The sequence below is a fragment of the Patagioenas fasciata genome, chromosome 2 (genome assembly GCF_037038585.1).
Source record: "Patagioenas fasciata isolate bPatFas1 chromosome 2, bPatFas1.hap1, whole genome shotgun sequence".
NCBI classification, from domain to species: domain Eukaryota; kingdom Metazoa; phylum Chordata; class Aves; order Columbiformes; family Columbidae; genus Patagioenas; species Patagioenas fasciata.
Genome location: NC_092521.1, coordinates 96,918,851 through 96,946,727, shown reverse-complemented (window position 1 = coordinate 96,946,727; position 27,877 = coordinate 96,918,851). Strand labels below are relative to the sequence as shown.

Sequence of the window (27,877 nt, the reverse complement as noted above, 5' to 3'; positions counted from 1 at the left end):
TACACAAAAAATTACAAGTGGTTTAATGATTTATCAGGTTTTAGTAAGCTTTTTATAAATGCACAGTATACCCTTCACCTGCTGTATGGACGACATAGAGAGGATAGTTGATAGTTTGTGGTTGCAGAGATGTAGTGACTTCAAACTGGGTCCACCTTTTGGAAACACCCTTCCAGGTTTCTTATGCAGTAACCTGGGTAGAGTTTAGCGGGGGAAAGAGCTTGGTAAGTGTTAGGAGTTTCTTCCCGGGGTGCTGGCAGTTTGAAATTGTTCCCACTGTGTCGAAACTTCCTCAGCCAAAGATTTCCATTCTTGCTGTGTGTGTCTGTGGAAAACTTTTCCCATAGCTGTACTTCAGTTTCAAAACAGTGCATCACATTTTGGGTAATACAAAGTGATTGGTGTGTTTTATTCAGTCAGGAGTAATAAAAAGACGTCTGGATGCTGCATTGGTTAAAAAATCTTGAATATGTTGTAAAGGAAGGCAGGGAAGCAAGCTCATATGAGAAGAAAGTTACAGTCAGGGAAGTGAATAACCTGCTTATTGTGCGGCTTAGCATCAGCTTTCTCCTGTACATATACATACACATATACGTTACATTAGGTGGTAGGTGTGTTTGTTTTATGAGACTTGCTTTGTAGCTCTCTTTTGTTGTATCTACTCTTTAGACCACACACACAATAACATTTGGAATCAATGATCTAACAAAGCTTAAAGGTACTGATCTAACTAAATGCAAAGTGTGGCTCCTCACAGAAGGGTAGGCTCTCTCATGAGAAGGTTTGATGACCATGGTGACTTTTTCCTTTCATACTGTTCCAACTTTCTTCCTGTTTGATTATCTCCTATTTATGACATTATATGAGTTGGAGCAACTGTTTTTATGTCCCATAAATTTTTCATATTACTAACTCATTGGTGTTTTCACTTCAAACCCTGCAGTTATGTCTTCAGTGCAAGGCACTTGATGTCTGATCAACCTTTTAATACCAACATCCAAATTTGTCAAAAAATCAGTAGAATATGGCCAGATTCTGAAGTGTCATCGTCCCTTGAAAGAGATGGAATGATAGTGGTTGACACTAATGATTTGCCATTAGGATTTATCTGATTATGCCTTCTAACACTTCACTGTACAGGAGAAAAGAGAACATACAGCAGAATATGCAACCTATTTTTCTTCTTTACAGCAGGGTCGAGATGCCATTTACCTGGAATTTGAGTGGAAGGAATTAATTTGGCATTAAAATAGATTTTAGAGCATGCAGCACTTTTTTTTCCTCCTCTGAGTGGTTCATAGCTTGTAGACTTCAAATACTTTAAAATCTTGCTAAAGTGCATGACAAGTATTGCAGTCATTTCAGCTGAGTGCTAAGCCTCGAGGCAGTGGTCTGCTGCTGATACTTCCAAATGAATATTTAAGTTCACAGAGAGTTTGGTGTTGCTTAGCCACACATTCAAGATCCAAATATTTCTCAAGATGGTTATTCTGAGCAATGATATTGCCATTTCTTTTGTTACACTCATTTGTAGTATATTTTAAGGTATTATTGTTTATGCCAGGAACATACATATTTATTAGCTGAGCAGTGTCAAATTTAGTAGGCAAGAGATTTCCTTGCTTACGTTGTAACCTGTGTAATTAAATTTAGGACTGATGCCTTGCACTGACAGAAAAATTAAACAATTAAACACAATAATGGGTTTTGAGATTGATCTGTGGAGTCTCCAACTCTGAAGGCATTCAAGACCTGCCTGGACACCTTCCTGTGTAACCTCATCTAGGTGTTCCTGCTCCGGCAGTGGGATTAGACTGGATGATCTTTCGAGGTCCCTTCCAATCCCTAACATTCTGCGATTCTGTGATTCTGTGATCCAGTTTCAGTGGAGGAGACCAGAAGACAGTCAGGAACTATTTGACTTGACTGGGTTTTGCTTGCATCCAACTTAAGAGGCTCAGACTTAGTCTGGGCTTGAATCACCAGTGGGGCAGAGGTGCAGTGCTCTTGTGGGAGCTCTTGGAGACACCGTTCCTTCAAGGACTCACCTGGCAGTTTCCTGAGCTTTGGTGGGCATGAATACAGGGACGGCGGCAAATGCAATCTGCTGTTTCGCTCAGTGCCCATCACTTATGTCCAGGAAAGGGCCTGACACCATTCATCCAGAAATGCTACAAGTACCAGCACGTGGCCTTTCTGCTTTCAAACATTTTATATCACAGAATATTAAATGTTTATAAAATTGAAAAGCCACATGCTGGTACCCATGGCATTTCAGGATGAATTTTCATCCGCCTAAGAGCAAAACATTCCAATTGCAGTTTGCAAAGTGGCTTCCAACGGCTTTATTGATCTTAAGGCCTAGTCTTTAAGTCACAGTAGGATAATGCAACATTTGCATATCATGTGATTGCATTATGATGCTGTGATTGCAGGGGGACTGTATCTGTTTAGAGTATGGTATAGGAATGAGACCGAAGGCATAAATTAATAAAACCTTAATTTATCTCTAATGATGTTCTGATCAAAAGGCCTCAGACAGTAGAGGAAAAAGGTTTATAGAGTGCACCAGTCTGTCCGTATCATACGAGTTACCAGCCACTTCTGATCACATGAGAGAAGTGCAGGAAAAGAGTCAGGGCCTCGTTTATTAATTAGTGCTAAAAACTTATGAATTAATTATTTTATTTTTTCTCTTTTCAAGCACAGGAATTTTTTAACTGCAGAAACTGACTCAAATCTCATTATCAGTGACTGCCTGACCTCCAGCCTTTCCCCACTGATTTCCCTGCTGTTTCTGTTAACCCAAACTCCAGTCACTGGGTTCTCTGATACCTTCCAAGCCCTTTCCCAGTGCTCAACTGAAGGACCTGAAAAGACCTCCTGAGGCAGGACTGCTCTTTTCCATGACCAGCATGCAAACAAACATCCCATGTTGTCTCCTGGCAACCTAACCATCCTTTGTAGAGCCCTCAGATGTTAAATTGCTCTTTCATGTCCAACCACCAATGTTACACCCCCCATCTTCTCCTTAAAACGATGAGAACCCAACATGTTATTTGTGATGAGGATGAAGGGTGAGAGGACTTGGTGAGCTGCTTTGTTTCTCTGCCCAGGTGCCAAACAGCCCCAGTCCTTCCAGTTGGAGAGCACAGTTGCTTGTGATGTTCTGGTTAGTCTCCTGTTGTTTCTGCAGTGTGGGACTGCATCAATGACAGAGCTTTCTGCCAGATTAATGAAACAGGCTATGTAGAAACGCTAGTGTTCTGGGGAGTCTGTTATCTGTGGTTAGTCTCAGGTTGAAATGTGATATATTAGTTTTGGATACTTTTTCCAATATATGTTTTTTAATCCATAAAACATTTCATCTAATCTGTGGGACACATTATTAAGCTAAAGTTGTGCATATGTACATTAGAACAACGGGCATCACTTCAAAGTCCTTAAGGGCCTAAAGGCCAACTATAAGTAGGTAGGAAATAGTTTAAACATAATTTTTTAATCCACTGGGCTCTGTGACCCTATTTGTTAGCTGCATTATTATCTCCACCGGCCCAAGGAGTGATTTACATCCAATAGCACAGAGAAAACGAGAGGGGAGAGGAGAGATGTGTTGGAGGTGGCAGGGTACTTTGACTTCTGGGGGATTTCAGCTGCAAGTGTAAGAATAAAAAACAATTTCCTAAGATCATCAAAAATACCTGGAGGTTTTAATTTGACTTGTAGGGAAAGAGCATTCTTTGAGTTGAGAACTTTGAAGCCCTTCCTCTGTTAACGGAAAGCACTTTGCCATTCTTTACATGCTATGTTCTTTCCATGGATTTTATTTCTAGTTTTCTGTTTTTGTCTACTTCTCTGCCATCTTCATTCATGACCAGTTTCTAAGACATTCAGGACTGTGTCTTATTATATAATGAATGCAAATCTACAGAAAGTGTCTAACTTCTGGCTATGTATACATACAAAAATAGTTAAAAAAATACATCTATATTAATTACAGATGGTGCCTCAGGGCTCTAGTGCTGGCTCTTTATGGAAAAAAGGAATAATTTAGGAGGCTAAATTTGTGTTAAACAAATGAGATATATGTCTCTAAATTGAGCTCTTGGGGACTGTTTCAGACTTAAGAGCATGCAGTGCTGATAAAACTTGCTAATTACTGGCTAGTAATGTCATTACAGCTATGAAATATGAAAGATCAGAATCCAGTGCATCTTAACTAGCTGAAAAAGAGTGAATCCAGTATAATATTGATTTGATCTGAAGGTGTTTTTGCTTGTGGCTGAGGTATTGCTGTGAAAAGCTAAATGGCTGACATTATTTCAAGGTGGTGATATCTGGCTCTCAGAATAGCAGGGGCATGTTGCCAAAGTGCTAATAAGGGATTTTCAGAAAACATACCATTTAGTCAATGGTTGGTGTGCCCACAGCCTTCTGGTCCAAAGCTCAGACTCCTGATATTTCAGCTAATGGAATAATCAACACAGCAGTACAAGACTTTATTACCCTTTTGAGCATAGAAAGTGCACACTGACAGTAGTTTGTTAGATTCATCATTTATGTATAACAACATATTTGACAAGCTTATAGATGAGATAACAGTGCTTAGCAGGAAGCTTGCATTTTTTCTTGATGGTAGAAAAGGTTGTGGTTAGAATCAGAGTTTGAGAAAGCACGTAGTCTAAAAGGCAGAATTTAAATAGATAAGTTTTGTGTTTAAATATGAAATTCTTCCAGTTCTTCCCAGTGTCTCATTTAAAAATCCCCTGATACTTGAAATTTTTGTCAATGTACTTATTTTCCTAGTAGTGAAGACTGGGGATAAAAAAAGAAACACTGAATGCCTTCCAGTAGAGGAGGTGGAAATCATAGTCCAGGGATTTTCAGGTCTTCTAAAGACCTCTGGGTTGGTCCTCATCCTTTGCAGACCTTTTGGACAGGCCTCATAATTTAGCAGTCGCAATACACAAACCACTCTAGGGCACAACTCTGAACACCACAGGCAGCCCAAGTACTGCCTTTAACAGCAATTGGACAAACCTGTGTGCCGTTGTTTCTTGTACCCCAGGTATGGGGATTGTACCTGTCCAGGTATTGTTCAGAATAATAGAGTGTTTGAGGTTAGAAGACACCTCTGGTGGTCATCCTGTCCAGTTCACCTGCTCAGGCAGGGTCACCAAGATGGTCCAGATGGCTTTTGAATGTCTCCAAGGATGGAGACTCCACAGCTTCCTGGGGCAAGCTGTGCCAGCACTTGATCACCCTCACAGTGAAAAAGTGTTTCCTGATGTTCCAAGGGAACATCCTGTGTTTCAGTGTGTGTCCCTTGCCCTGCCCCTGGGCACCACTGAAAAGTGCCTGGCTCTGTCATCTTTGCACCCTCCATTCAGGTATTTATATACAAAAATGAGATCCTCCTGAGCCTTCTCTTCTCCAGGCTTCACAGTCCCAGGTCATCTGCTCTTTTTTTAAATAATGTTTTGGAAAATGCAGATCTCTAGCTTAGCACTAAGATCTGAAAATAGCTGCATTATGAATCCTATTAAAAGTCTTGGCATCACCTTGCTTGGATAGTTTGGAGCATGTGGATAAATATTGTTTAAGGGAAGTCTGCCTTTTGAGGCTTGAGCTGGCTCTGTGTGCAGTAACAACTCCAGAACCAAGCATGCTTGGTTCATTATCTTAGGCTGGACTGATTACGCTGGGTGCTATGCTACCCAAATACAGCTGTATCCAATTGGGTGCGGGCTGGCAATCAGAACAGGACGTGGTCTCACACCATGTGTGCTGCTTGGCTTAGGCCACGTGGCATAGATGTGTCTTCAGTTGGGATGACCAGATATTGCCAGAAGAGATTATTCCCAGGTCCCAACAGTAGTTCAGGATGCTATTTCCATGTTTCATAGCATCTTTTTCTTTGTCTCCTATTCTCTAGACACAGTTCTTGGAAACTGCTTGCCATGGGGGCAGGATGGGGTGGAGGGGAAGGTGGTCTATGCTGGGTGACACAACCTGGCACAGCAGGTTTACCTGCCTGCCATGTGGTCCTGTGCTGCAGTTGTGACCTTGCTTTGGTCCCAAGTAGTGTTTTAAGCAATGAAATTCATTTTCCTGTGGTCTATATAAGAGCATATATGCTAGTTTTAAGCAATAACTAGATCTTGGAAGACTTTCCAAGGAAAGTAGAAGTCATTATGCCTGTTTGATGGATGAGGAGATCAAAGTATAGCACCTAGCTTAAAGGGGATGAGATACTATGCCTCAAGGAGCTACCATCTGCAGCTGGACTGTAGCAGAAGTGCGTGTCCTCGGCCCCAGGACTTAGGCAACTTGGCCAAGATTTGTGGTAGACAGGTACAGAAATGAGTTCTCCCTTGTCTTATTAAAATGCTGCATAGGGCCTGCCACAGAATTTGGGACATTATGGCAGATCTGCACACGGGTGGCTTGGTGCCCCTGGCCTGCAGTGGAAATGCTCTTGAGGTTCTTGCTAAGCACTGAGCAGAAACAGGCAATGATGGATGTCTATTGAATGTTCATGGGCAATAATTCCAATGCCTTATTTCATAAAATAAAAGACTTTTTTTTTCTTGGTGGTGAATTCAAGCTTGCAGATGCTACACAGGCACTCCCAGTGACCATTTTCAGCGTATGGCGGTGTGGAATTAAGGTTGAGCTGTGAGGGTGGCAGATGCTTTAATTGCATATTTTGTGTATTATTTACCTTTTTCCTGAGTTTTTTTCAGTTGTTCTGTGCAATACCACAACGCTGACTCAGGTCTCCATTGGCAAGGTTTGCAGGCATCAAAGTATAATTACATGTTTGAATTTATTTCTATAATTTAAGAACCTAGAGGAAATTAATAACAAAATCCATGCCAATGTAATTGTGATGGTTGTATACTATTTTTTCTGGTAGTGAGCCAAAACAACAAATACAAGAGTGTTTCACTCTGTTAAATGTGCAAATAGCATTTGGTTCATTACCTGTGCACAGAGTTCCATTCATGGTTTGTTGATACTCAAGTGCTTCCTCTCCATGCCCAAAGATCATGAAAAGACCTGGCTGGTTTAATACATAGTGTATAGCAATCCAAGCTGCAGCAGCTCCAAGCTAATGTACATTGAGTTCCTGCAACAGGAAATGTAGCCTAATTCTGACAAAGGTTTTGAGAGCAGGCAGGTCCATAGACTGTGTCTGTCTAGTGTAATCATAAAAACAATGTTTGTACCTCTGCATTTTTCTAAGTGAAAATTTAGGTCTGCTTCCAGAGTAAATATGGCCTGTCCTGTTTTGTTTCAGTTTTGCGATCTGTTTTCAAACTAGTTTCTTGCGGGTGAGAAAAGCCTGTTGGATGCTGGTCTTGCTGCCATGGAGAGAAACCTGCTTTTTTTGTAGCTGGCTGGCAACTCTTGTGACGCACATTTGCTTATCGAGGGCATAATTACACAAAAGTCTGACACTGGGATTTTTAAAAAGTGAAGCATGACTAAAGATTATTGTTCTGAGCTATAATTAAGCACTCATTTTATTGCAGCAGGTCTTGAAGGGAACCTGATAGTTATTATTAACTGTAAGTGTGAATACATACAGTGTGACAAACAACTGCAGATTTTCTACCCTTGCTAATGCAACATAAAGCTGAGTCCTTCCTCTATTTGCTTCCCTCCTAGGCTTTTCCTGATTCCTGGATACAATGGCGTGTTTCATCATGTGTTGCTCTTGTTTACCCTTCATATAAGATCTTGGTTTCTGATACCTCTTTTGGGCTGTTCCGTTTAACTAGAGGAGAATCAAAACTACTGGGCATGCTCATTTTGCAAAGGCCATGGGATCCATCCCATTTGGAGGCTTTATTTTTGACATGTGACCTCTACAGCCACAACAACATCAATGTGCGGTATCTAATTCACCATTCAGGGCTTGCTCAGTGCTGTACTTTCTTGTGTAAAGCCCACAGGTACTCTCAGACTATACTTCTGCTGCTAAATGAATGAGCTTGAACGCTGCTCTCTCATTCTTCTGAGTCGTTCCCTCGTGTGCTGCTGGTTTGTGTGAGTGTCTGGATGTGGTGGGGTGGTGGCACACGAGGGACTGTTCTCACCAGACTGACCCGGGTTTGGATCTCTTCACAGGTGTCCTTTGGGGCCACTGGGTCCTATAGTAGATCAGACAGGCCAGCCTGTGCTGTTTGGCCTCAGGATCAGACACCTGTTTGTGGCCCTGTTCCATCTGACCCTGTAGATGTAGCCTTGAAGGCTGACCACCGTTGGGCTGTTGGACATGCTATGGCTCTATAAAAGAGGAATTCCTCATTAGTAGTATTTTGTAATATTTTCCTGGAACAGAGGTGAGAATCTGGCTCCTGTTGCCTCTGTGGGAGGGTGAAATTTTCTTGCTTGCCACCATAAGACTCTTTTGATTCCTTGAGGACCAGATCATTGCATCAGCATTGAGCTGGCCAGAAGAGAAACTGAATTTTATTCTTAATGACAGTAATTAAATGATTTTTTTTTCCCCCCTGAAACTAACAGATATTTCTCTCATTTACAAATTGTGGACTGTACAAAACTATCACCTGCAGAGCCTAGCAGTCTCTTGTGCCTTAGACATATATATGTACACTTGTATGAGGGGCTTAAACACTCGCCCTTCTCAAATGCTTCCTTATTAGTGTTCATGGTAAAACTCCGTCTATAGGTTAGCATCCTGCTTTGATGAAGTGAAATTAAATTCAAGACAGAATTCTGAAAATGTAAGCATTGCTAGTGCAAGATGAAAAGTAAATCTGATGTATGGCACTGCTTCAGTTTTCTATATTAGTCCTAGTGAGAGTTCTTCGATCTTGATTTGCAGGTGTGCAGTCTGGTATCACAACAGACTAAAATCTTCTGTTTTAATCTAATTTTATTGACTCTATTTGAAGTATGGTTTTAAAGTTGATGGCAAAACCTTCAGAACAAAATGCCTTTAGGGAACTGGAAAATAAAGTTAGATTTGCACTGAAAATTTCTCATGTCCATGAGCAGCTTTTCAAGAAGAGAATAATTTTTCCATTTTCTCAGTATTCCCAAAAGAAATACTGACAGAGATCAACCAGCACTCACAGGCTGAACTCCAGTCTCTCTAGAGGAAGCTTGTGTGTATCAGGAGGTAAATTATAAATGTCCATTTCCATGCAAAACCGATTTCCCTGATAATCCCTGCCCCTTCCTTTTCTGGGGCCGTTTTGTACAACATCTGCCAGTGGTGTCAGATTCTGTGGTAGGTTTATGGTGTCTGTGTGCAGCTATCTGTAGACTTTAACATTCAAACAAAGCCAAAGTGTGTCCACCATGATTTAGCTTTTTGTTTGTGGTTTGTTTTTTGTTGTTTGTTTGGTTGGTTTTTTGTTGTTGTTTTTTTCCTGTGTTTGTTGTTGTTGTTGGTTTCGGGTTTTTTTTTCTTATTTGTTTGTTTTTCTTGCCTTTTCTTTTTCAGAAGGCAAAAGGGCACTGGAGCTTGATTAAAGTCAACAAGAGGGTTTTTATTTTGGTCGGGCTGAACACAACCTCGAAGTAGTGTTTTTGTGCAGACCAGGGCTCCTGAAAAGAAACAAAAAAAAAGGTAGAATTGATCTTATGGCATTGTCTTTTGGTTTTTTTTTTTCTTTTTTCCCTATCCTGACCATCTTGATTTTGATAGATCCAAGCATATACAGCCTTTAAGTATTTCTCTTTCAGTTTTAGTGTCTTGGTGGGTGCTGCCTTCTCTTCCATCTTGAAAGGCACCTGCCTCTCAGGAGTCTGTTGGATTAGGCAGCCATGGTGGAAGGTGTCACTGGCTGTAGCTCTTGTCTCCCTTCTGCTGGAGGTTTTCATCACAGCAACAGCAGCAAACAAGTGCCTCCTCCTCAGCTCCTGCAGCTTTGAGGCTCCATAGCACAGCCCAGTAAAATAGCCTTGTGAACCTGGGGTAGCTGAAAAAATGGTTGCACTATTGCTCTTGTTGCCTCTTTTTCTCCTGGTGTTAATCTCCAGCAAAACAGAAGAGCTGGAGGTGATAAATGTTGCTTGTCTGCTGGAGCCCACATGATGGCTCTGAGCTGTGTTGGGGTGGGATTCAGGCTTAATTGAAACTGTCAGGACTTTACCTCATAAATTCAGCGGGGTCAGTGTTTTGAGCCTGATGCCTATGGAGTGTTAGATGGATACCTGCTGCCAAAGTCATGGACTGAGGACTAACTTTCACTTCAGACCATAAAAAACAGGCACTTATTAAGGTTCCGGTGAAGTTAAAGCAAGATAATTGCCTCTCAAAACATTAAGTCTATCCAGCAAGCTCGGTAGTTTTTGTGTACCAAACAAGTGAATTTGGTAGCATACTAAGCTTGTACACATCACCTTGACCTGTGTAGGGTTTTTTAAAATGTTTTCTTTCACATTTGTGAGCACATAAATAGATTTTTGGGGGGATGTGGTAGTGGTGACAGAGCAAAGGTGAATTTGCAGTATTCTGACTGAAGACTTGCCGTTGAGCCAACAGATGTAGTAATTGTTTATGATTCCCTTGACTGTAAGGAGCTAAGAGAAAACAATTCAGAAATTAGCAATTTTATCAATTATTTACAAAGTGGTGTCCTAACAAAGAAAACATCTAATTCTAGGCAAATGAGGTCCAAAGGAAGTGGAAGACTGTCAACAGCACTTGGCAAGTTTGTTCTGAAAGGCTAAGTCCACGTTAAAACCAAGTGTGGATCCCAAAGCAGAATCCTGACTTTATTTACTTGAGTTTCTGGCTCTTGCACTTTTGGAACTGTGATCAATGCAAGTGAGAGTTGGGCTCTGTTTGCAGTAGAGCTGAGTCAGCAGTTGCTCTTGGCAGATGGGACTTGGCTTCTCCATGTCTACTTGGAGCAGAGTGTGAAATGTCCTGTTAGGTGTTAAGCTTGGCACTTTAAAACAGAACAAACCCTAAGTGACTCCTCTAAATGTTCACGTATGCCTTTTTGCATGCAGCTTATTGCTGACTGAGAAATGGTCCTATTCATCAAAAATGATTTATGGTATTGCAGACATGCATACAGAGCAGGAACTCTGCAAACAGCCCATGCAGGGACCTGAAGTAATTGGCAATGTTTGGGCTGTCCTAAAACTTGGTGGGGCCCTGAGTACTGACTGTGGGCATGAACAGATGACTCTAGATTCTGTGCTCAAGGAGAATGGGCATTTTGGAGTCCTTTGCACCTACATACAGGCTCTCCTACGTGAGTATTGCATCTTCAGAATGGCACTGGCAGAAACGTTTTCTGCATCCAGTGTTTTGCCTGACTGCACTTGTACTGCATTGTACTGTTTCTTGTATCTCTAATATTGAGGATCTAGATCCAGCTGAGCTGCTGTCAGCCCTGCCATGACTAGAGGAGGCCTTTGGGGGTCTTCTCAAAATCCAGACAAGGATCTTTCTCATGGGGTATTGTGTGAATTGGGGTTTCTGCCTAAATGCCAAACCCAAAAACACAGCTGTGTGTGTGTTGGGGTGAGGTGGGTGTGTGTTATGAGTATGTTGGCAAAAATTTTTATGAGTCACACTGTTTAACCTTTTCTGACTCAGTTAGCTTTTCATCTTTGTTGTGGTTTAACCCTGGAAGGCAGTGAAGCACCACACAGCTGCTTGTTTGCTTTCTCTGACCCCCAATGGGATGGGGGGAGAGGAAAGGAAGAGTAAAAGCAAGGAAACTTGTACATCAAGATTTAAATCGTTTAATAAGCAAAAGGTAAGTGGAAGAAGAGACAAAGCAAGCAAAAGTCATGCAAAGGCAATCACTCACCACCTCCCACAAGTAGACTGTTGCTCAGCCAGTTCGTGACCAAAAGATAGCTAATCCCCCTAAAATCCCCTCCCCTCCCTTTTTATTGCTGAGTGTGATGTTATATGGTACAGAATATCTCTTCGATCAGTTTGGGTTACCTGTCTGGTCATGTCCCCTCCTAACCTCTTGCAACGCCCCCAAACTATTCGCTGAGCGGGGGCAGAGTGAGAAACAGAGGCCCCCAATGCTGTGCAAGCGCTTTCAGCCACAGCTAAAATGTGTTATCAACCTTGTTTTGGTCACTAATCTAAAACACAGCACCATACAAAGTGCTATGAAGAAAATTCACTCTGTCCCAGCCAGATCTGATACAGTGTTATAAAACCGATGGGATTGATCACCTTTTTTCTAATGAGGAATAAGAAAATCTTCACCATCAGATGTAGTCCTGCAACTGGATCATTAATCATATGTTGTGACTTGAAGCTAGAATAATATTTTTTAAATGATTGCCCCAATTCAAATGAGCTTTTGGTACATCATGATTTCTAGCTAATGAGCACATGGCTAGCACACTAGCTGGAGTGCTGCTGTTGTTTAGCCATTAAATTATATTATTAATACTATTTTGTTACCACAGAAACAACAGAAGCACTGAGTTACAGTCTTTAAGGACTTGAAATACAACACCTGTTTGTGGGTTTTTTGAAAGTATTAGTAATCAATCATTCTGGCAGGACTACCAGCAGGATTATGTTGTACTCCTGCAATGTCCGCCAACCTGCCCACCTTGCTACGTGGGTTCTGATTTGGACAAGGGTCTAAAGTGTTTAGCCTGACACATCTCTCCTCAAGTGTGATGAGTGCTGCATTACCAACAAACAGAAACCCCCATCTTGTGGTGATCTGAAGAAGAACAAATACTGACTGAAGCAACATTAACATTGTTTGTGTATGCAAATAAGATTTTTGTGGATAAAATGATCTTGCACTCAGATTGCAGGGGTAGTATCTAAAGGGTTGGAGTAACTTTTTCAGCTGTCCAAATTAATCTCCTAACAACAAACTCAGAGATGTTTTGACTTGTCATTTGGAAACAATTAGTAGCACTGTGGAAGTAATGTGCATGTGATTTTATTTTTCTGCTTCAGCAGTTTCTTTTGTTTCACTGAGCTATGTTCAAAAATAAAATGTACCAAATGTTTAGTGTCAATGACTCAAAGAAAACACTCACTCTCTTCAAAAGAACGCCCAAGCAGCAAATGATGCTTAATTGCATTGCTCTTTTTGTTGCCCTCGGGACTGTTAGCCGCTGGGATACGTACAGAGGTTGCCAGGAAAGGACAGGTTAGTGCTGCTGGATGGGTACAGCACACAGTATGCTGCCAGCCTCTGTTACAGAGGTGTCATAGGAAAAAGAAACAAAGAAAGTGTAAGATTTATTTCCCTCCCCCCCACCAAAGTCCTTCATTTTCTCTGTATGGCGATAACTTCTCAGTAGGGGGTGGATTTATTAATGTCACTTCCCTAGAGCCCTGTAGATAAATAATATCTGCCAGTAGAAACAAGGCATAATCAAAAAAAAAATACTTCCTTTATTCTTTGAAGTTCCTGAAGGAGCTCCTGAAGAAGCACCTCTCCCCACTTTCCCTGTCCTTGCACCCAAGCTGTGGCCTTTTCTATCTCTTATTTCCATTGAGTGGCAACTGTGCTCTACCCCCACCAGGATGTATTTCTTTCCATTAGAGGGTCTCAATGGCCCGACATAGTCAACTTGCCACATGCTCCAGAGAGTCTTGCCCTGCCTGATATGTAGGACCGGGGCCTGATTTGGGTGATCAGCTTTAAGTCTGATCCGACATTGTGGACAGGCTGTGAGAATTGCTTCACATGTTCCCACGGACACTGGCCAACCCCGGGATCGGCATTCGTAATAAAGATCTGCTTTTCCAGAATGGCCTTGCTTAAGGTGTAACCATTCAGCTAACTGTGCCCACTCCTCTGGTATGCTTTCAGCTAGCCTGATCTGGGCTAGAAAGTCAGCTTGTTGATTCCATTTGGCAGCGGGGGTTCCATCCTTTGCATGTCCTTTTACCCAGCCCACACTCAAAGGTCGTGACCTGCCTATCTCTAATAGTCTTTGCCAATCTTCAGCTCTCCACACTCTGGTGCAATTTACTTCCCACTGGTTGGATTCCCATTGGCATATCCATTCAGTGGCACCCTTATAGGTTGCATAGGAATCAGTGTAAATCGTGAAGGCTCCTCCTTCTGCTGCTAATAAGAGAGCACGCAGTTCTCCTACTTGAGCACTACCTTCCCCCTCCTCTGTTATTCTTTTTCCAGTAGCAATCTCCAATGCTGCTGCCTTGTACTGCCAGTTTGTCCCTACCCAATGGGCTGATGCATCAGTGAACCAGACTCCTTGTGTGTCTGAGTCCTGAGTTAGCTTAGGTGCTTCTTTTATTGGAGAGGGTTTAGAAGGCAGGCTCAACAGGACCTGATCAGCGTTCACAGGTTGTTGAAGTTTTGAAACTTTTACAGAACCCTCCTTTAGTAGTAACAATTGGCTAACTCCCTCTAAATAGGCGTACCATTTTCGTACCGTTGCGTTCTGTGCCACCCCCTCGGGGGGGTAACCCTTTAAGGATTGAATTCAACAGAGGGAAGGGGCCTTGTACAATAACTTTCTGTGATGTACACAGTTTCTCTGCCTCCTTAACTGCTCAGGTAAGTGAGAGAAGCCCCTTTTCCCACTCCAAATATCGTTGTTCAGCTCCCTTAAATGCGGTGGAAGAGAACAACAAAGGTCTAGCTGGCCCTATTGGCCCCCTCTGGAATATAGCAAAATAGGAGGCATGTTCTGCAAACCCCCATTCCACTCTTAATGGGTCTTGTGGATGTAGCGGGCCAAATTTCTGATAGGCTTTAAGTTCATCTTTTAGAACATTAAGGGCCTCTGTATGTTGTAGAGTCCAATTCCATTTCTTGTTTTTTCGGAGTAGGTCATATAGGGGACGGGCAATCACTGAGAATCCTGGGATATGTTTTCTCCAGTACCCTAATGTACCCAACAGGCATTGCAAGTCTGCTTTGCTGTTTGGGGTGTGCCCCTTGTCTATGGTAGCCAGAACATCATCAGGCACTGCTATGGCTCCCCCTGTCCACCAAGCCCCTAGGAATTTAACTTCCTGGCTGGGACCCTGGCACTTGGACGGTGGAATATCTAATCCGTTCTGTGTTAATAAATTCCAAAGAGTTTCTGCTACTTGCCCCACCTGTTCCTTATTGTCTCCGCCCACTAAGATGTTGTCTAAATATTGATATATGCAAATGCCTGACAGTACCTGTACAGTGTCAATGACTGCAGCAAGGGCATTGTGGGCAATAGTAGGAGAGTGTTTGTACCCCTGAGTAAGCTGATTAAAAGTGTATTGCTTCCCTTCCCAGGTAAAAGCAAATTGTGCCTTGTCTTCTTCCCTTAGGGGAATCATGAAGAACATATCTTTAACATCTAAAGCAGCCATCCATGGGTGGGCTGCTGCTTGTATTACAGTCACCACGAGGCTATGTTTGGGACGGCAGCTGTTAGTGGTGCGGTGTTATTATTCAATTTTCGATAATCAATAGCGAGGCGCCAACAAAAGAAGCTGTTACCCTCAAGTAATAGAGAGGGAGATGTGCCTACTCCTTCCATATTGAAGGGGGGGGGGAGAGAGTGGGGGGGAAGGGTTGCATCCTGCCACAGATACTGAGGCTAGCAGCAAAGCACAAAAAAGGAGGATGCCTATGAACAAATATTTGTACAGGGGACCTCCTGTTTTCTGTATTTTTGTGTTGCATTGACTGTATGAAGGGCTGGAGAGCCATTAGCAGGGTCTTCTGAGATTGCTTTTCCTTCCTATAGTGTCTGGCAGGTGGTGAGAGTGTGGCAGGTCATTATATGCTCTGGTTATTTTCTCCTGCTGTACTGAATCTTTAAGGTTATTGCTAAATCTTAGCAGTATCCTTTACTCAAGGCTCACTTTTTCACTCCAATCTTGCATGCTTTTCTGTTGTTGCTACTGTCTTCTATAAAAGTCTAAGATGAATCTTGTTCAAAATGTTACCTTAACTGCCTTTCTTGGCAGACTTTAATCAGTAACACAGTTTTATGAGTACTTCAAATCTTAAATACGGAATTCTATTCTGTATATCACTGAGACATCAGAAAGAGTATTAGGCAGGCTGAAAAATAAACCTCTGAACAATTATGTCAAACAGCTATGTATATAGAAGATTGAAGTAAATGTTAGCTGCGAAAGAAGACATGCAAACTTGACAGTGAATGAGCCTGTAATTCATTCTGTCCTATCCTGGCACATAGAAATAAAGAGAAATTGTAGAAGATCCTTGCTGCATGAGACATGTTTTCAGAGGGCCTGAGTGTGGGAGGAGAGGCCACATCTCAGTCATGACCTGGAAAAACGGATTATGTTTTAGGGAATACAAAATGCTAGAGGTTTTTCTTCAGTCAACCACTTTCTTCTTCTTGTTGCTTGACAATAGGACTTCTGAGTCCCTGATGTTGCTTCCCCATCAAATAGCAGCTATAAGAGATTTGAGGTTGGTTTTGGCCAGTGCGTACCTGGTACTCTATGCATAGGAATAACTAAGTTTTGAATTGAATGAAAGTGCCCCTACTCTTTTTCTTAAGAAATTATTTTTTATTCCCCATTGAGCTTTGCTGTACTATTTCTATGCTCTATCACTGATAACAATGCTGAGTGATAAAATGCTTCTTGCCTTTGACGTCAGGTCTAATAACACTAATTTTCAAACCAGTCTGAACTCTTTTGTGGAAGAAGATAGGAAAACGATAGGGCGATCATTAGTTTATTTTTTCCTCTAATCTGGTATAATGTGTCTTATTATGGTCTTTAATAACTGTACCCACAGCAACAAATAGTGATGGATATAATGCATTAGGGTCTCTCCTCTCAGTAATCATATTCTGCTTCCAGATGCCTTTCAGGCCACAAAGTAAATTAACATTCAACAGCAATACATCGAGATGCTGCAGAAATTCCCTCTTCCTTTTCAGAGAGGTGATCCAGGTTGTTAGGGACCTTTGAGTAGTAGCTGACTTTTCCAAAGACCAACAGTATTCCAACTTGACAGTTACTGAGCAGGCTGCTGTGTAAAGATTAATGAAGTTGCCTGCCCAGATTAGTTGGAGGGGCTATACAGGAATCAGCTTGTGGAATAAAATTCAATATATACCAGCAGAAGAATGAGAGAGTGGCTTAAGGGGGCAGGTTGTATTGGAGCTTTGGTTGTAGGGCACTCTCTGTTGTGGGGTGGAGTTTTTCTTAAACTGAAAGTCTTTCAAAGCCAAAATGTTTATATTGGTTATGGTTGTTGGTGTTTTGCATCGCAAACCCTGGCACAGGAACTAAACAGCATGGAGTGACATGCAGTGTTTTTGGAGAGTATTTATGGTCCAGGTGGGGATATAACAGTAATGTGTCCTGTAATCAGAGGGTGGTATCCTGGTGCAAGAGGTCTTGGGTGAATGTCAAAGCAACAGTGATTACAGAGGAAATGAATACATCTGGTTGTCCTCCCCAGCATCTTGTGGAAAAGACTGAAAACAGCAGCAGAAGTGATGTACTGAATGCAATGGAGAAGAGCTGTACCTTATATGTAATTAATCTTTATTTGAAGGGTTGTTAAAATGGAATCATAGAATCATTTCAGTTGTAAGAAAACCTCAGGATCATCGAGTCCAACCATAACCTAACTCTAGCACTAAACCGTGTCCCTAAGAACCTCCTTTTGACCTCCCCGAAATGAGGAAGGTAATATGTGCGTCCAGTTAAATTTCACATTTGCTGTGTACATAAGCAGGTTTAGAAATGTGAATTTTTGCCCAGCTACAGGATGTCCTGAGATCAGTATGAGAACAAGTGAGATAAATTGCGTCCAAGGAGTGTCTGCATCTTCCTAAAGAAGTTGAAAAAAAATGTCAGCTTTACATGCCTAAAGTCAGAAGAGATCTGAGTCCTATGGGAAGATTTTTGTAAAACATTCAAGAGGAAGAAACAGAAGAGTGCTTAAACTGTTCGATTGAGTTACTTACTAAAATTGCGTGTGTGTGTGTGTTGTTAAATCTCTTGGGCATTTTAGAAAATAATACCCTTCTCAAAAGAAACTGAGCAAAATATGCTTCCAGATAGTGATTCCACATAATATTTCTAAGAAGAAACAGAATTTTCTTCATTTTTTTAAAGAAATTTGCCTATGGCCTATTTACTACTCTCTTGTTACTAAAATGATTTTTTCTGAACAGTTCACAAATATGTAAATTCTATAGTTATGAAATACATAAAAAATAAACGGTGATCACAGATATATTGCATTCTAGTCCCCGCCAAGGTCCATCAGGTCAGGGGCATTTGAGCACTCTCGGGAGCCCAGGAGATGACTCCAGCTCAAGGGAGGACAGGATAGGATAGATAGGATAGGATAGGATAGGATAGGATAGGATAGGATAGGATAGGATAGGATAGGATAGGATAGGATAGGATAGGATAGGATAGGGCTGGGGCAGGTCCTGGGAGGCGTGAGCAGCCTGTGGGACAAGGAGCCAGGTCTGGCTCACATGCTCAGGGAACAGCCGATCGCCAGCACTGGGGTCAGGAAGGAATTTTTTCCCCCGGGGCAGATCAGCACTGGTCCCCGGGGGTTTTTTGCCTTCCTCTGCAGCATTGAGCATGACCACTTTGCAGAGCTCCTCTGGGCCCTTTTGGCTCGGATCCTGCCTGCTGCTCAAGCACCAGGAAGATGGCCTCTCGTGCCCTGCAGCTGGGGGGAGGAAGGCTTTTTTTTTCCCCCAGGTGGGACGGCAAGCGTCTCCGGGGGTTTTTTGCCTTCCTCTGCAGCGCTGAGCACGGCCCCTTGCCACGGCTTCTTTGGGCCATTTGGGCTGGGTGCCTGCTGCTCCACGAGCTGGCCCTAAACTTAGCTAGAACAGCACACCCAAACCAGCATAGAACAGCTCACCTAAACCAACCTTAAAGAAGCTAAACCAATCTGCCTTAAAAAACTTCAATCAGCCACCAACAACCTAAACGGAACCTTAAACAATCTACAACAAATTACCTAAACCAAACAAAATAAACCAACCTAAACAATCCTAAAACAAACCTATCTAAACCAAATGATCTAAAAAAATCCTACCTAAAACAATCTAAAACTACATAAACCGGCATTTCTCAACCAACCTTAAGCAACCTAGAACCAAACAAGCTAAACAAACTGAAACCAACCAATCTTAACCTAAAATAACCATTAAACAATCTCAAACAACTTAAAACCAATCTAATAAAGGATAAAACCACCTAAAGCGACCGATCTAAACCAACCTCAAAAATAGGAAACCAAATGACATAACCACACCAAAATGACCTAAAGCAAACAACCCAAAGCTAAATAGAACCACTGAAACCAGCCTACGACGACCAAGCTAAAAACCAATCTAGATCAACTCAACTTCAACAACAAAGCTAAAACACCCTAAAAAACCTCAACAACAAAAACCCAACCACCAGCCACCCTGCCCCAGGCAGTGTCTCACTTGGATGTGCCTGCAGTCTTGGAAGCCTGACTACCCCAGGTTCTCCTCCTAACGGACCCTGAGCTTGTTTGGAGGTCCTCAAGCACGGCGCAGCTACCGTATACCCTTGACCTAGCAACGGTTCGCCTCTAGCGGGGAACGTCGTCCTCTTTGAGCAAGGCGGGGAAACACGTGGAGCAGGGAAGGAGGAAGGGGACGTCTGCCGAGACAGCAGAAACAGCCCAATCGAGCCTGGTGATTAGTGGGGGGACACATGTCCCAGCGAGACTGCACTCACATCCAAAGCATCCAGACACAACCGAAAACCAACTAAACACAATGTACATCTAACCAAACCACCTAAAGCACCCTCAACAACCAATCTAAGCCACCCCAGCCTGAAGGAACCCATCTTCAAAACATGCGCCGTGCATAACACTGCCCTAAACAACCTACCAGGAAATAACTAAACCAACCTAAACCAAACAACCTGAACCAACCTTAACAGAAACCCTTCAAGCGACCTAAACAATGTAAACCAAACCTGCCTAAACCAACCTACCTAAAAACACAGACACTCACCAACCCACCTAAACTGCTTACTGAAAAGAAACAACCTCAAATAACCAACCAACCAACCAACCCACCCCCAACTTAAAATCATCTAAACAAACCTCAACCAAACTACAGAAAACAGCCTCAATGAAAACAGCTTCAGATAGGCCACCTACAACAACCGACGGAAGACAACTTCAACCAAAAATCACCTGCATCAAGCAACCTGAACCCACCAGCCTTCAACAACCAGCCTCTCACAGCCACCCTCAAAGAACCTGCCTCAAACCAACCTCAAACGACCGCAACAAACTGAACCAAGCTACTAAAACCAGAAACCTAAACCAAACTAACACAACCAGTGCTAAAGAATCCTCAGAAAACAGCACCAACCAAAGAACCCAGCAAAACCGAGAAAAAGAAACCTCCTCAGCTAAACCACACAGAGCAGCGCTAAGAAAATCACATCAAACAACCTGAACCCACCCACCTAAACTAACCAACCCAAACCAAGCTAAACCATCAAACCGGAAACAAGCAGCTAAGACCGCCAACCTAAACCAAACTTAACAAACCTTAACCTAAAACAACCAGCCTTCAGTGACCTACGAACACACAACCTACCAACAACGTCATACAGCGTCAAACAACCACCTTCGAACAACCAGTCTCAAAAAGCCTACCAAAACCAACTCATAGAAACTGACCTAAACCAACCAAACGAAACAAACTTAAAAAACCCCAACAAAACCAGAACAACAGCAACAAGAGAAACAACACCACCACCACCAAAACAAAAAAAACCAAACAAGGTAGAAAGAAACAGGCAAAACCCAAACAAGTTACAGACAAAGAAGGCAGATGTAGGGAACAGGATGCAGAGATGTTGCATGGGGACCCAGTGCTTTGGAGCAGCCACTGGTGTCCTGTCAGGAACAGGAAGGATTCGCAGCTGCCACTCGGCACCTCTCCCTGCGGGCAACACCAGCGCCTGGCAGGGACCAGAGCGCTTCTCGTGCATCCCTGCCCAAGAAGCACAGCAGCAAAACAAGCTGTGGAAGGCAAAACACCTGCTTGTCATCGCTACATGTGATGCTTTGGAAAAGATCCCACAGTACCACATACCTCTTCTTTTGTGCACGGTCAGTCCCGCGCCTCATTCTCAAGGTTCTCCCTCTTCAGGAACCAGGGAAAGCTTGGCCTCTATTCCTGCTGCTGCTCTCTGCAGCTCTGGGACTTGCCTTTGCCAGCCTGCAAGGGCTGTTTGTTCAAGCTAAAGTGAAGAACGCAGCAGCCTGCTCCTGGCTACACGTGGGCTTGCGTTAAGGATTGTGAGCACTGGCTCTGAAACAGAGTGAGAAACAGAAATGACATGAAATAACATCAAAGGAAGTACATTAAAAAATAAAATAAAACAAAATAAAATAGAAACACTTGTATCCATTGCGTTTTGTCTCCTGGGAAGTGGTTTTTAGGGAAGAGTGAAGGAAGGGAGAGGGAAGGGGGAAGGGAAGGGAAAAGAAGGCGGAGGAGAAAAGAAAGCCCTGACAGAGCCCTGAGGGCTCCATACCTGAAAGAAATTGTGCTGTTTTCACCGAAAGCGAACTGATTTTCTTCATGCAGCTAGAAACCTTTCTTTTTCACAGCTCGCACGCTCATTATTTGGAATTAGTTTGAGAACAAGAGCTAACACCCCAGCACAGAACTAATGCTTGTAATTGCTCTGGTCTGAGAGCCAAGGACATTCTGACTGCTCTGCCCACAGATGGGACCTGCCGAGGAAGGGGGGCAGAGATGGGACAGAGCTTGACTGACATCCAGGCTGATCAAGAAGAGTATTTCATCCCATTAGCATCACGGTCATTATTTAAGGAGGGAGGGGATCTTTCTCACTCTCTCAGGCGTGCAGTGGAATCTTGATCAACTGGCCACATGGGTCAGGAAAGCTACCTGGCAAGCAAAAAGATCCATTGCACTCTTCTGCTCAGCACATCAAGATTTGCCCTCTGAGTCGCGGCAATTTCTTGAATATCACCAAGAATCAAAACAGGTTTCAAAGAGCAACATGGCATGACCAAATAATAAATACTTCTCTTTAAGTCCACTCATTTGTTTAATCTTTGCCTAGACCTTCAGGAAATGGAAAACCAAACTCACTACGGAGAAGTTCAACACAACAACCCACGCCAAATCAAGGCTACCAGGTAGGAACCCGATGACAAGGATCGGTCACGCAACTGCTACCCTATGACAGGGCTGCCCCGAACAGATCACCCCCAAGGATTCAGTCCAAGGCAGAAACTACTCAGCCGGCAAACATTCCAAAAAAACAAGCACGTTTTGCTTACACACCTTACAGCAAGTTTTCCCTCAGGAAACACAAAATGAAACAGCAACAACAAGCAGAAATAATACTCACAAGCCTGTAACCTCTTCGACGGGATTTTCCCGCACCGGCCGACACCGCCGGACCCGGCGGGCACAGCCGCTCCCCCCGCTCCAGCTGCCCGCCAAGCGGCGGCGCCGAGCGCGCCACCCACGCGTGCCCGCAAGCGGCCTCGTCCTCCCCGCCCGCCCGCCCGCCGGGCACAGGCCGGGCCCCAGCGCAGCCCCGCCCGGGCACCGGGAGAGCGCGGAAGCGTCGCGGCGCCGCTTACCGAGCGGCAGCAGCAGCTGAGAGGGGCTGCCGCTCGCCTTGGCCGCCATGCTGGACACAGACCCGAGCAATCGCTACCGCCTCCCGCAAAGACCGAGCCAGCAGCCCCGACGAGCGGATGGCAGAGCCGTCGCTCCTCGGCCCCGCCCCGTGTGCCGGTAAACGCGGGAACGAGCACTGTCTCTTCAAACACCTTTTGCATTCTTCATCCTACAGCACTAAAGAAATAGCAGAATCCCTTAGCACAGGATAATTGTGCAATACAAGTGCCAGGTTTGTCGTGCTGGTAAAAGATATTGTCAAAAGATGTGCGGCTGTCGGTCTTTCCTCAAGACAAAAGGCAAACGAGCTGGTTCCATCCGAGGCGAGGCAAACCAAATGCAAGCACTGACAGCAGTGCAGAGCAAAATGGCCCCGCGACGGGGCCCTCGTGGCCCTGCGGGCCGCCATGCCGGCCACCGCAGCGTTCGCTGGGGACGCCGCGAGCCTCTGTTGTGGCAGTTGGAGCACAGCCGTGCCAGCCGCGCCAGCGCTCGGAGAGAAGAGGCCGCAGCGAGCAGAAGACAGAAGAGGAGGCTCACGGACCCCCCGGCCCATGGCTCCGCCGCCCAAGAAACGGCGGCAGCCTGTCGCGAGCACCAGCACCGCCCACAGGCGAGAGGAGGAGCCGATGGAGGTTGACCCACCCCGGGAGGAGGAGGAGCAGCCCATGGACATCGACCCGCCTCGGGAGGAGGCGGAGCCGATGGACGTGGACCCGCCTCAGGCAGGGCTGCTGGGGCACAAGAGCAGCATGGGCGGGCAGCCCCCGGCGCCGTGGTGCCCGAAGCGCCGCAGGACGGCCGGGGGCTCTCCCAGAGCCCCCAAGCAGGCGCCTGGGCACAAGCGGCGCCGCCCCCGCAGCCGCCACTAGCCGCCTCCGGGGCATGGGACGGGATGGGATGGGCCGGGCCGGAGCAGCAGCCGCTCTGGAGCCGCAGGTGAGCCCGGCTTCCCAGCCCGCATCCCCGGCCCTCATGCCGGGGCATCTCCTCTGCCCTGGGGCCTGGGGAAGAGGCGAGGAGAGTCGCTGCCATCTTCTGGTCGGCAGCCCCAGAGCACCGGGAGGAGTCCTCAGGAGCCACCACAGGCGGCCAGGACACCCAAGGGCAGCGCTGGAGCTGGAGCTTGCCTTCAAGGGAAAAGGTTTGCACATTGCACAAATAAGTCAGACTTTTTCTCCTTCTCCCTGTAGACGTGTATACAGACTCTAGAGTTAATAGAAATGTGTAGATATAGAAAATAAAAACCACATATGTGCGTGCGTGCGTGTGTGTGTGTGTGCACAGAAGCCCACTGGAGACCGCCAGAGACCGTCGGGGACCGAAGGACGCCGCTGGAGGACATCGTCGGAGACCAAAGGACAGCGTGGGATCTGCACCTTGCCTTCAAAAGAGGAAAAGTTTGGAGACAAAACCTTACGAGGTATGCTTTGTATTCAGAGCCTGGTCTTTTGGAACCCTTCTCTTACTCCTCTGATTGGCTGAGATTCAAGGGTCTCGTTTACTTCTGTGTTCTCTGCTCCTCCTCTCCTTCCCCTCTTGCTGTTTTCCTCCGTCATCTCTGTTGTGTCCTCTTGTTACGTGCAGTAAGTTTCATCTCTGGCATTTTGTTTTCTCTGCCCAGGTTTGCTCAGGAATTCTTGACAGGACAGTTGGAAGCAGGATTTTCCACAGTGTCCTTGCCCCCAAGGTCCGTCAGGTGAGAGGCCTTTGGGCACTCTCCCAAGTCCAGGAGATGGCTCCAGCGCAAGGTAGGACAGGCTAGGCTAGGATAGGATAGGCTAGGGCTTGGGCAGGTCCTGGGAGGCGTGAGCAGCCTGTGGGACAAGGAGCCAGGTCTGGCTCACATGCTCAGGGAACAGCCGATCGCCAGCACTGGGGTCAGGAAGGAATTTTTTCCCCCGGGGCAGATTGGCACTGGTCCCCGGGGGTTTTTTTGCCTTCCTCTGCAGCATTGAGCATGACCACTTTGCAGAGCTCCTCTGGGCCCTTTTGGCTCGGATCCTGCCTGCTGCTCAAGCACCAGGAAGATGGCCTCTCGTGCCCTGCAGCTGGGGGGAGGAAGGCTTTTTTTTTCCCCCAGGTGGGACAGCAAGCGTCTCCGGGGGTTTTTTGCCTTCCTCTGCAGCGCTGAGCACGGCCCCTTGCCACGGCTTCTTTGGGCCATTTGGGCTGGGTGCCTGCTGCTCCACGAGCTGGCCCTAAACTTAGCTAGAACAGCACACCCAAACCAGCATGGAACAACTCACCTAACCCAACCTACACCAACAGCAAGCAACTAACCGACCTTCAAGAACCTAAAATAAAATAAAAAGAAACACTTTGTATCCATTGTGTTTTTTGTCCTTGAAAGTGTTTTTTAGGGAAAAGAGGAGGGAGGGGGGAGTGAGAGGGAGGGAGGGAGGGAGGGGGGAGTGAGAGGGAGGGAGGGAGGGAGGGAGGGGGGAGTGAGAGGGAGGGAGGGAGGGAGGGGGGAGTGAGAGGGAGGGAGGGAGGGAGGGGGGAGTGGGAGGGAGGGAGGGGGGAGTGAGAGGGAGGGAGGGAGGGAGGGAGGGGGGAGTGAGAGGGAGGGAGGGAGGGAGGGAGGGGGGAGTGAGAGGGAGGGAGGGAGGGGGGAGTGAGAGGGAGGGAGGGAGGGAGGGGGGAGTGAGAGGGAGGGAGGGAGGGGGGAGTGAGAGGGAGGGAGGGAGGGAGGGGGGAGTGAGAGGGAGGGAGGGAGGGAGGGGGGAGTGAGAGGGAGGGAGGGAGGGAGGGGGGAGTGAGAGGGAGGGAGGGAGGGAGGGAGGGGGGAGTGAGAGGGAGGGAGGGAGGGAGGGAGGGGGGAGTGAGAGGGAGGGAGGGAGGGGGGAGTGGGAGGGAGGGAGGGAGGGGGGAGTGAGAGGGAGGGAGGGAGGGAGGGGGGAGTGAGAGGGAGGGAGGGAGGGAGGGGGGAGTGAGAGGGAGGGAGGGAGGGAGGGGGGAGTGAGAGGGAGGGAGGGAGGGGGGAGTGGGAGGGAGGGAGGGAGGGGGGAGTGGGAGGGAGGGAGGGAGGGGGGAGTGGGAGGGAGGGAGGGAGGGGGGAGTGGGAGGGAGGGAGGGAGGGGGGAGTGGGAGGGAGGGAGGGAGGGGGGAGTGGGAGGGAGGGAGGGAGGGGGGAGTGGGAGGGAGGGAGGGAGGGGGGAGTGGGAGGGAGGGAGGGAGGGGGGAGTGGGAGGGAGGGAGGGAGGGGGGAGTGGGAGGGAGGGAGGGAGGGGGGAGTGGGAGGGAGGGAGGGAGGGGGGAGTGAGAGGGAGGGAGGGAGGGGGGAGTGAGAGGGAGGGAGGGGGGAAGGAGAGGGAGGGAGGGGGGAGGGAGAGGGAGGGAGGGGGGAGGGAGAGGGAGGGAGGGGGGAGGGAGAGGGAGGGAGGGGGGAGAGGGAGGGAGGGAGGGGGGAGAGGGAGGGAGGGAGGGGGGAGTGGGAGGGAGGGAGGGAGGGGGGAGTGGGAGGGAGGGAGGGAGGGGGGAGTGGGAGGGAGGGAGGGAGGGGGGAGTGGGAGGGAGGGAGGGAGGGGGGAGTGAGAGAGAGGGAGGGAGGCAGGGGGGAGAGAGTGAGAGGGAGGGAGGCAGGGGGGAGAGAGTGAGAGGGAGGGAGGGAGGCAGGGGGGAGAGAGTGAGAGGGAGGGAGGGGGGAGAGAGTGAGAGGGAGGGAGGGGGGGGAGAGAGTGAGAGGGAGGGAGGGGGGGGAGAGAGTGAGGGGGGGGGGGGAGAGTGAGAGGGAGGGAGGGGGGGAGAGAGTGAGAGGGAGGGAGGGGGGAGAGAGAGTGAGAGGGAGGGGGGGGGAGAGAGAGTGAGAGGGAGGGGGGGGGGAGAGAGTGAGGGGGGGGAGGGGGGGGAAGAGAGTGAGGGGGGGGAGGGGGGAGAGAGTGGGAGGGAGGAGTGGGAGAGAGTGAGGGGGGGGGAGAGAGTGAGGGGGAGGGGGAGAGAGTGAGGGGGGGGGAGAGAGTGAGGGGGGGGGAGAGAGTGAGGGGGAGGGGGAGAGAGTGAGGGGGAGGGGGAGAGAGTGAGGGGGAGAGAGTGAGGGGGAGGAGGGGGAGAGAGTGAGGAGGAGGGGGAGAGAGTGAGAGGGAGGGGGGGAGAGAATGGGGGGGGGAGAGAGTGAGGGGGGGGAGAGAGTGAGGGGGGGGGAGAGTGAGAGGGGGGGAGAGAGGGAGGGGGGGAGAGAGGGAGGGGGGGAGAGAGGGAGGGGGGGAGAGAGGGAGGGGGGGAGAGAGGGAGGGAGGTGGGAGAGGGAGGGAGGGGGAGAGGGAGGGAGGGGGAGAGGGAGGGAGGGGGAGAGGGAGGGAGGGGGGTGAGAGAGAGAGGGGGGTGAGAGAGAGGGAGGGAGGGGGGGAGAGAGAGGGAGGGAGGGGGGAGAGGGAGGGAGGGAGGGGGGAGAGAGAGGGAGGGAGGGGGGAGAGAGAGGGAGGGAGGGAGGGGGGAGAGAGAGGGAGGGAGGGAGGGGGGAGAGAGAGGGAGGGAGGGAGGGGGGAGAGAGAGGGAGGGAGGGAGGGGGGAGAGAGAGGGAGGGAGGGGGGAGAGAGAGGGAGGGAGGGAGGGGGGAGAGAGAGGTAGGGAGGGAGGGGGGAGAGAGAGGGAGGGAGGGAGGGGGGAGAGAGAAGGAGGGAGGGAGGGGGGAGAGGGAGGGAGGGAGAGGGGAGTGAGAGGGAGGGAGGGAGGGGGGAGTGAGAGGGAGGGAGGGAGGGGGGAGTGAGAGGGAGGGAGGGGGGAGTGAGAGGGAGGGAGGGAGGGGGGAGTGAGAGGGAGGGAGGGAGGGAGGGGGGAGTGAGAGGGAGGGAGGGAGGGGGGAGTGAGAGGGAGGGAGGGAGGGGGGAGTGAGAGAGAGGGAGGGAAGGGGGAGAGAGTGAGAGGGAGGGAGGGAGGGGGGAGAGAGTGAGAGGGAGGAAGGGAGGGGGGAGAGAGTGAGAGGGAGGGAGGGAGGGGGGAGAGAGTGGGAGGGAGGGAGGGGGGAGAGAGAGTGAGAGGGAGGGAGGGGGGGAGAGAGTGAGAGGGAGGGAGGGGGGAGAGAGAGTGAGAGGGAGGGGGGGGGGAGAGAGTGGGGGGGGGGAGGGGGGAGAGAGTGGGAGGGAGGAGTGGGAGAGAGTGAGGGGGGGGGGAGAGAGTGAGGGGGAGGGGGAGAGAGTGAGGGGGAGGGGGAGAGAGTGAGGGGGAGGGGGAGAGAGTGAGGGGGAGGAGGGGGAGAGAGTGAGGGGGAGGAGGGGGAGAGAGTGAGGGGGAGGAG

At 47.5% G+C, this 27,877-nt stretch overlaps 1 long non-coding RNA gene across 1 annotated transcript; it reads right to left on the bottom strand.

The window, feature by feature from the left end:
• Positions 1 to 22,349, bottom strand: LOC136098081 (uncharacterized). Its single transcript, XR_010650901.2, has 2 exons — positions 21,070 to 22,349; positions 1 to 9,585 (listed from the first exon to the last, which is right to left on the bottom strand). It is a non-coding gene; the product is annotated as an uncharacterized lncRNA (long non-coding RNA).
• Positions 22,350 to 27,877: the final 5,528 nt, after the last annotated feature.